At 43.7% G+C, this 8,846-nt stretch overlaps 1 protein-coding gene across 1 annotated transcript in view; it reads right to left on the minus strand.

Moving 5' to 3' along the window:
* The window catches only part of LOC115353412 (complement C4-like), a 65,940-nt gene extending 61,166 nt beyond the window's left edge, over positions 1 to 4,774 (minus strand). The window contains exon 1 of the mRNA XM_041118595.1: positions 4,757 to 4,774. The gene's annotated coding sequence lies outside the window, so the exon portion shown is untranslated. The remainder of the gene's footprint in view (positions 1 to 4,756) is intronic.
* Between the last annotated feature and the right edge of the window lie 4,072 nt (positions 4,775 to 8,846).

An 8,846-nucleotide genomic window follows, 5' to 3' on the forward strand; every position in this document is an offset into this window, starting at 1 on the left:
GGGCAGAGAGTTTTGGCAGCCGGTGCCATCCATGTCTGGGCATCTCTCTTAGCTTTCCTTCCTCTACATGCACTGGCTGTGCCTGTTGTGTCTGTCTCTGGCTTGGTGAGGTAGAAGAAATAAATAGTAGGTTTGAGAGAGCCGGTGCCCATGGCACTCAGCCTCAGCTAGAAGCCCAGGTCTGAGATCTAATTCCCTGCCTGTTCCTGGTCTTGGACACCATCTAGTCCTGCATGCAGAGCCCACTGGCCTCTGCCATCCAAATAGTGAGGCAGGCTTCTCCTCAAGGTTATACATAATATGGGTGTGCCAAGGCTGGCCCCTACCAAGCTTCTCAGTCTTGGGCCGCTATGCTCTGCCCTACAGACTTTTTCTCATTCCTTGCTGCCACCAGCAGCAGTTTCTTAAGTAAATTTGGGGCTGGCTCCCATTCCACAAGCTTTTACATTTCTGCCTGAGCAGTGACAAGTAAGTATTCATCAGAGATCATTAAGAATTACAACATATGGAATGCTAAATTTCCAAACACCTCCCCTTTCTTTGGTGACTTCAATAAAGCTTGTTGGCTTCAGTAAGTACACTGCAGGTGTACATTTAGGCAGCAAGCCAAGCTTCAGTTTCTGTGGAGAAGAGTATTAACAGCATTTACTTGTACATTACTCTATGAATATCTGCCATAGGTTTGCTATGCATTCTCCACTGAGATACCAAAAAGTGTTGACTCACTGTGGCAGCATCAGTGCCTCTGACCTGGGTCACATGTGGGATGTTAATATACTGTAAGACACTGAATCTTGCAGCTAGAATCTGCTAAACCTCCAGCATCTACAGACTGCTGTTGCTGTAGCTTGAAACAGCATGAAGGAAGCTTTGGAACAACACAGTTTGGAAAAAAAAAAAAAAAAAGTTTTCCTATCTATCCTATGGTTAGAAAAGGTGTATTCCACATGTGTGATTATCCCCTATGTGATAATTCAGAAATAGCAGCCTGTATGGAAAGGAACTCAAAAAGTACTCTGCAGAATATTCCCATCTTGGTAACACACCTGCATAAAAGACCATATGCCCCTTTGAAAACATTACCCACGACAGCATTCTGCATCTTCAGTGACAGCTTTCACATCTGTAATTTCTACCTATCTTTTTGCTTCCAGGGTCTTGCTGTGTCTGTCTGCAAAGCATCACTTAGCCTAGTGATGGGACAGTCAGGGATGTTGAAGGGAAACATGCACACCTCCAGCAGTGGCATAGGTACAGAGTCCTGGTGCCATGCAGTGGGCAGCTCTGCTCTCCACCATGGAAGCAAGCTTTCATGAAGAACTATGAAATTGCCAGTCCTGCTTTCTGAGACCCCCTTCTGCCTCCCAGACAGGTACTAGGAGTAATGGGGAGTCAGCTACAGAGTCCCACGCCCACAGGTGGTTCTCTACAGCGCAGGCTGCTTGTATGTGAGCTGCATATCTGAGCTCCTTGACAGTCAATACAGCTAGTGGGTTTTAAAAAGCGATTTGGGCCATCCTAGTGGAGGGACCTATCCTGGTCTGCTCTAAGGAGTGCTTAAACACTTGTATGTAAAAAGAGAAGAGAAAAAAAGTATAATACCGCTGCCCGCTCCCCCCCCCCCCCCCCCCAACATGTCCCGGGTGACCCACTGCAGTTCAGAATCAAACATGCATTATCTTCTGAGACATCTCTGGTGGGATTCACTTTGGGATACTGAGAGCCACTCACCTCTTGACATCACAGCCTTTACTCAACTGTCTCCAAACCCAACTTGTCTGGTTACAAGTCCAGGTTTCTATCCATCTTTTTAACCTACTGCCTAGTCTATTATTTTGCAAGAAAATGCACCAGCAAAAGCAGTACTGTTCAAGCCATATTTTAAGGGTAAGTTTTTATAAAGTTAGTGCGTTCTCAGTTGGCAGAACAGTTGCGAGCTAGTCACGAACACCTTGTTCTACCCAGCTACATCAGCCTCATTGGCATTAGACCCTAGAAGGCAAGATGAAATGTTTTGTGCTGACCACCACAGTTTATTAAGAGCAAGGCTTATCTCATTTGCATCCTTTCTGAAGTGAATATTGCAGTCAGAAGCCTGACCCCACTCCACGCTTTATGGACTTTCTGATTTACTGCAAAACACTCTTCCCACTCTCTGCAAGTCAAGAGCTTACCTGCGAAAACAGATGCCTTGAAAATGTGGGGCCCCTATTCGCTGTTCCAGCTAAATTCCACTTGTGACTAGAAGGGAGGGGGAAAGATTATTTTAATCATCATTAAGCTCCCCATATTTCACAGTAGGCAGAGGGCTAGCTTCACTTCTAATAGGAATTAAAGCACCTTAAAGTATTGTGATATAAGGCCAGCTATTTAGGAATGCTAACATCTTTCTGGCACACAGGAATAGGCAGAGAAGGTCTTTGTCTTCTCTGTCATAACATGTATCTCTGAGGTTAAAAGAACACAGAGAAAAAATACACCTTCTACGGATATTTATTTTACTTTTATTACTTATTCCTCTTTACAGTCTGAAGATAGCCCTTCTGCCATGCGGGTTATAGTAGAAATAAAGGCTGGCTTAATTGTATTTACAGTGTTCTTAAGGAATAAATAACCCTATCTGCAACTTAGCTACTTGAAAGTGCCCTCTCTAACGAGTCAGACAGGGAGGATCCCCTACACAGAGCTTGTTGGCTTCAGTAAGTATAAGACCATATAAAAGCAAGATAATGTGTATAAGGTACAGAAGAATGCAGCTACAAGCTTAGGAAAACACTCCTCATGCAAATACAGATAAAGAAAAATACATTCCTTCCTTTTCCGCAGCCCTGAGAGATGTACCCTGACAGCCCCCCCCCCCGTCACCTGCAAAGGCAACTCACAAACACTATTGCTGTTGCTATGTGCATCCCCCTGCCCTCACTCATGGGTACTACTCTTCATGTTTATCACCTAACACAGAACTATCATCTCCTGCCTATATCGTCTTCCACTGCAAAGTCCTCAATGAAAAGAAGCTAAGACCCCTGAACACAGCCCTAGCTTCCTAGAAAGAAGCATGCTACTTGTTAGTGGTTAGAGAAAAGAAAATATAAAGCATGTCTCATACCTTGGAGAGCCAGCCAGGCCTTGCCAAAGTCCAAGTTTATCTATAGTTATGGAGACTCCTCAAATGGTAATAGAGGAAATATGGGTAGGAAAATCTATGCAGAGGAATGTGTTCATACTGATAATGCGCTTGGGATAACAGAAGACTAAGATACTGGGACAAACTTGTGGAGGGGTAGTGGCCTAAGAAATGCCCCTTGTTTTGGGGGGGAAAAAGGAATAGTCAGCAATACAAAAACTCAGGTTAAAAGTCATGAAACAGAAAAGCAAAACTTTGGGACAGGAGCTGTGTTTCAATATCCCCATCCCACTGTTTTTTTATGGTAGTGTGCAAGTGGGGATGCCCTGACAGAAGCTCTTCAGCATGCCTGCATCAGTGAAAGGAGAGGAGGGAGATTTTCCAGAGCAGCTCTGAAGGGAAGTGTATATGTGTGGGTACACATGTGGAGGTGAAGTAGCTGAGGATAAGAAGGAAAAAAAAAAAGCAGATGCAGATCCTCATCCAGTGCAGTCACTAAAGAGAGACTTTCACCTTCCTCCTCCCCCTTTACTTCCCAGCAATGGTGGTTGAAATTGGCCTAACTTCTGGTTTCCTTGGAAACCCTTTAGTAGGCAAGTTTATTGTAACGCTGGAGTGCAAATAGTGTAACTACAGAAAAGCCTGTGAATAAAGAGATTTTGAGAGTTCAGAGGGATGTAAGAGATGTGTGCTTATGTAGGTCTACATGCATGTGCATGTGCCTGCATGTACCTGCGTGCAGATGTGCACTCATTTTATGGAGATTTCCAGAGGTTAGTTTTCTTGGGACTGTGCAATAGCTGAAAAGAACAGAAGGTGGCATGTTTTCAACATTTTCATGCAGCAAAAAAGTACAGTAAAGGAAATGGAGGAAGGAACTACAGTAAAAGGAAAACAAGATGGTAATAAAGTAAAAGGATACAGAAGGAAGAAGACAGCTAAGCCCAGACCATATCCAATTTGATATATCTCTGCTCTTAATGATTGTATTAACACTGAAGGCTATTTATTTTTCCCATTTTTGCAATGTAATTCACTGATGTCATAAGGGCTGATTTTACTAGACTCTGAAAAACACCTGGTCAGTTGTGCTGCATTTCATTTTCAGTACTTTAACACTCTATGAAAATTGTAAAGTGTAGGTGTGTATTTTTTTCTGGTTTTTTTTCTTCTGCTGGTGTTTTGTTTTTTTTTTCTTAATCATAAAATTCACACAGTGTGACCAGTTTATCAAGCTCTACATCAGGAAGATAAACATGGCCCTGACAGTTCTCTTTAAAGTGCAGGTACATGGGAGAGAGCACCAAGCAAAAAGGAGAATGAATTTAGATTTGCCAGAAAATTATGAAGCAAAACCCCAAAAGAAATAAATTAGAGAAAGTGACAAGCTTTTTTGTTCTCAGGTCATTAAATTAAGATCTTTCTGAATATTCAAGCTGGCTTTATGAAACTGTTACCTCAAACAGGTGCCTTTTAATCTGCAGGCACTCTCTTGGCCTACTTTTCTTTAAAGCACACATTTATCTCTTTTTACCAACCCCCCAGTCTATTTTAAGCAACAGGTTCCCCTCAGACTGTGTGACAGTGGCACAAAAAAAGACCCATTTGCAGCCGGTGTTGGTGACTCACCAGGGAGGATGCTCCGTGCATTTCGAGCTCTCCTTTTTTCACTTTATTCCACAACTAATCGCCACAGCTCATTTCAGGAGGAGCAGACTGAAAGTTAGTTTGAGTGCTCCAGGGGGATGGTGAGGGCCGGTCTGACCTGGACTAAACCGGCCTCTCCCGCCCCAGCCGGGGGCCCAGGCGCCTCCGAGGAGTTCAGGCCCATGCCCGCAGGCACTCACGTGGAGATAAAAAGGCGCCTTTGTTGGCCCTTTAAGAAATCTTGGACTGCTTCGGACAGCAGACGGCTCTTTGCTGTTGAGCAGCCAAATTCCCTCCTTCCCTGGGCAGCTGAGCTTTGAACTTCATACCTTCACCAAATGAAAAACACTCTCTTAAAATGTCTGGGCACCAGGGAGGGAGGCCTCACGGGGCCCAGGTGCTGGCAGCGTCGCCCGTCACTGGCCTGTGGAGGCACATGCTCACTGACTGAGCCTGCTGCTTTCCCCGTCTGGGGACATTTCCAGGCCACTCTGCTAATGAGTCACCAAAACCAGCTCACAGCAGTCACCGAAGGGGAGCCGAGAGACCAGCAGCCCAGGAGAGGGGTACAAGGAGAAGCTGCTGCCATGGCTATCTTTTTCCAGCCCCCAGGCTGCAGGCGCTTGGGAAGGGGCAATCCTGCTACTCCAGCATCTTGGCATAGAATAAATAGAAGAGGCACTGAAACACGGACTTTTGGACAACTTCTGTCATTTAACTTCTCTTTTCCTCAATGCATTTACTTGCTGCTCTCCAAACACAAAGCATTTTGGAGGAATGGTTGTGCTGCTTCCTGGCATCCTGCAGCAGACCAGAACTGAAAAGCTCAAGCTGGAAGGAGCGATTGCAGGAGCTGCAACTGCTGAATTCACCATCCGGGAGACAGTCCTGAATGCCACCACTTAGCTTATTTTGGACTCCAGCAGAGTGTATCAAATCAGTCTTCCTGTCTCCAAGTGCTGGGATGTGCATTCTCAGGTTTTGGCTGTGGGTCTGGCTGCTGTGATTCCTTCCAGGCAAATACACCTTGATTTCTGCTTCCCAGCTTGTAACAATTCATCCTTGTAATCTTATCTGAGGACTTACATACAAATAAAAAATTGTATTATATACTATATTTTACTATGTACAATGTGCAAGCATATGTAAAGTTTAAAATATATATTACATAATAAAATCTATATAATAAAAACCCCATATTCTGCCTGTGTGTGTGCGCGCACACATGCACTTGTTGCAGTCATGCTTTGAAACCAATCATTTTGTTGGAGACTGAAACTTCTCAGCCACTTCATGAGGAGACTGGGATAACACATATTACCACAGCTGATAGTTCCAGATGTGAACTACAGCCAATGCCTAAGTGCTGCAAGAATTCTTCTGAATTGTTGGCATCATGCTTACCACTCATAATGATGTTACAGATGTCAAATGCACAGTTCCTGAGGAAAGTGAAATTTCCTGGGTGAGAAATATCTCCCTGGCACCTTCATTTTGAGAGCCAAATTGGCAAGGAAAATCCAAGATGCAGTGCCCCAAGCCAAAAAAGCTCAGACAGAAGCTGTTATTGGTGGTCCTGTTCTGAGCACAGGGTTGCAGGGTGGGAAAAATCACCACAGCTGAGGAAATAGTAATAAATAGGTGCAGCAACTGTTGCAAGAAGTGTGCACACAAATCTCTTCAGGCTAATGCCTGAGAACAGAGTCTGAATTTCTTGGACAAGCTGTCTAACTATACAACTAGTTCAGAAGAAAACCTGTCAGCAAGTTAAAGATGTTATTGAATTGCTCACATTTAGCCTGGCTACACAAAAGCAAGAAGTGGCTTTTGCCTCTGAAACTCATCTTTTTTGAGATACCAGTCTGGTTAAAAACATTTAAGTTAGCAATGGAACAGTTGCAGCTACACACAACTGTGGGTACTTCCTGCAGGCGGGTTTAGGTCCCAGTGCACAGCCTGCTATGTTGAGAATCACTGCCGATGAACCAAGCTTTTCCCATAACCAAACGCGGCATGTAGACCCTTAATCAGCAGTGAGAATTGCACTCCTCTGTTGCATCACTGTTCAGCAACTTTTAGGTGTCTGTGCGCATCACGGTACAGTACATAAATGGGTTTTTTTTTTTTGACCTTGTTACTGAAGTTCACCTGAGTTAGGATCTGAATGGAATTTAAGTGAAGTGAATGTGGTCTGCTGAGACTTTTGCCTCTGAAGTCTTGGAAGATGTGACATGAATGCGCACGTTCCCTGTGCAGCATGGTGTTAGTGGTTAAAATTACAACCTGAGATGGAAGAAGCCTCCCAGGGTGCAGAGGAGCCCTGAGAGTGCCTGTGCTGTACTGCACACTCTGATGCATTAGGGTTGCATGGGATATTGAGGGAATCATGTGGCACCTCTGCTAAGTCCTGGGCTCATGAAAATTGCTGTGTGTGTGATGCATGGGCAGCTGCTAATTACATTACATGGGCAGCTGAGCCATTACAAATCTCTCTCTCCGGCTGATGCTCTTTGAGGGTGGATACAAATCTTTCCCTTTCTCCTACTGGGAAAGAGTGTTTCAGGATCCTGACAATGGGAGGCCAGGAATCCTGTCTCCAGGAGACTGTGTAAGGCACACTGTTGATGAGGTTGTCTGTGGCACTGTTGTGTGATGCTGCTATGAGATGTGGGCATAGGAGGACACGTCCTATGAAGCCAATCTCCTGGCCTATCAACATTATTTTGTCCCCAAAGACAGAATCTTTTGTTGTTCTGAATGATTAGCCAGATCCTACTCCAGCCTCTGTTTCACAGACTTGACAATACTGGGGACCACTCCCTGTGGGGCACAGTGTAGCTTGCTGTATTGAAATCCAAGTCTCTTGCCAAGAAATGGAAGAGAAGCCCAGTCACATCCCCAGGAGCTACTACTTTTAAAGGATTTGGTATTTATGTTTCTTTCTTACCAAGATCATTTTGGTGCCATTAGAAACATAAGAAAAAAATACATCAGTGAAAGAGACACTTGAAAACCCAAGAAATATTGTTTTAAGCTTTTGTTACAAACAGCAAAGAATAAATGGAGCATGTTTATAAGGTAAATAAATCATCAACAGTATCTTTTACCTCTGCCCCCCCACTTCCCTCTCTCCAGATCCTTTACCTTGTTCTGTTCAGATCATATGCCTTCACAGGATATGCGCCAGGAAAAGGTTATTGACTCACGCTACCATTTCAAGCAGTGGTCAGCGGGAGGTCTAGGCAGATGTGAGGTGCAGGTAAGCTAGTTGTTACAGACCTGCTGGCAAATGGAAACTTTCATTCCCTCTTACCCCAAGAAAAAAAGTCACCACATTATGTTTTCTGTACTTTATATTATCAATTCCAAGCCTGGGACTGGTGGCTCTTTGTACAACTGTTAGGGCATGAGAGTGGCTCTTCTGGGTTGAGTGATCTGCCTCTGACAGTGCCCAGTAGTGGAGTTGTAGGGAAGAGAAAGAAAGAGAAGATTAACAGCTTGATCCTTTTCCTGAATCCTCCCAGCTTTTTCTAGTCTGGGCTTTCTGAACTAGCTGTTGAAGCAAATAGCTGATTGTAATGGACTTTTCTTCCATGAATTTAACTTCTTTTTTAGTTTGGCATACATATCATCCTTCAGTAATGAGTCTCGCAATTTTAATTTTAGGTCAGATGATTAGGTATTGCCTACTTGTTACATCCTTGTAGCCAGCAAATTTTGTTGGGTGGAACCTTTCTAAAATATTACAAGAAACAGTGAAACATTGTTCTCTACTTACCATCTCTGTAACATTCAGGATTTAATGCACCTCTGTAATACTCTCCCTTGGGTATTTCTTTCTGAGGCTGAAGAGTGGAAGAGAGTCTTATGTATTTAATCTCTCCTTATGGAAAAGACATTTCTTACCTTTTATCATTCTTTTTGTCATTTGCTGTCTCATTTAGTTCCATTATATGTTTTTTTTGGAAGGGAATACAAAAGGAAGAAAAGCAGAAATTAATAAAGAGATGGGTACATCATGCACTTATCCAGAATGCCTCCTCTTGTCTTCCATGGTAACTGAGTTAGAGCT

Source organism: Aquila chrysaetos, chromosome 19 (assembly GCF_900496995.4).
Source record: "Aquila chrysaetos chrysaetos chromosome 19, bAquChr1.4, whole genome shotgun sequence".
NCBI classification, from domain to species: domain Eukaryota; kingdom Metazoa; phylum Chordata; class Aves; order Accipitriformes; family Accipitridae; genus Aquila; species Aquila chrysaetos.